Below are 957 nucleotides of genomic sequence, written 5' to 3'. Positions count from 1 at the left end.
AAGAAGCCTTTCCATCTCGTCGTGCACGTGGGTCCTCTTGCTGGGCAAAATAGTGACGCCCTTGGAAGGTGTAGCTGCTTTGATGACATCCTTCTGCTTAAGGATGGTTGCGTATTGTCGTTGGATTTCGGCCGTATCCTTGGCGATCACACTCAATCGCATACCAGCTTCATACTTCTTGATAATCTCCAAAGAGAGCATTCGCTTCTTTCCGTGTATTTCAACTTTCTTGGGACCCATGACTACGTTATACTGTACGTAATTTATGTATAAGTAGAGTAAAGTTTTCACACAACACAATAAAGTACGTATACTGCAACGAAATCAGTAACGAATTTACGTAATAAATGAAATCGTTAGACCGAATGAATACCGCGTGTGTACGATAACGATGCTCGTACCGAGTGGCCCGAAGAAGCACGCCGCTACGTAGATGCATCATGGGAGGTATGCTGACCAATAGGAGAGAAGGATCTCATGGGCGGTGACTAGCATCAGGAACCACTGGGAGAGCAGGAGGATGGTGGCGAGTCTACTCAGTTGGCGGCGCGCAAGTTTCAAAATTGTTATCGGTGGTTCGGGCGAATCTCAGACTTTACAGAAACCTTTCGTATCTTGAAAACTTTTCGTATGTAGAGCCGTTAAATTTTTCATGTTATCTTTCGTATCTCGAGTTTTTGTAAGTTGAGCCTTTCGTTTCTCGAGGTACCACTGTATATATATATATATATATATATATATATATATATATATATATATATATATATATATATTTAATATATATAATATATATATATATATATATATATATATATAATATATATATAGTTGCTACTTTCAAAATGCATGTTTCCCCTCTTTGAAATGTCATGTAGATTATACAACATTTTTTCAGATTCCTAGATAGCTTAGAATAGGATGTTTTAAAATGTGTGTTCAGATCGCATGGCATGTTGT

The sequence above is a fragment of the Macrobrachium nipponense genome, chromosome 13 (genome assembly GCF_015104395.2).
Source record: "Macrobrachium nipponense isolate FS-2020 chromosome 13, ASM1510439v2, whole genome shotgun sequence".
In the NCBI taxonomy this organism is placed as follows: Eukaryota; Metazoa; Arthropoda; class Malacostraca; order Decapoda; family Palaemonidae; genus Macrobrachium; species Macrobrachium nipponense.
This window is presented reverse-complemented; position numbering follows the sequence as displayed.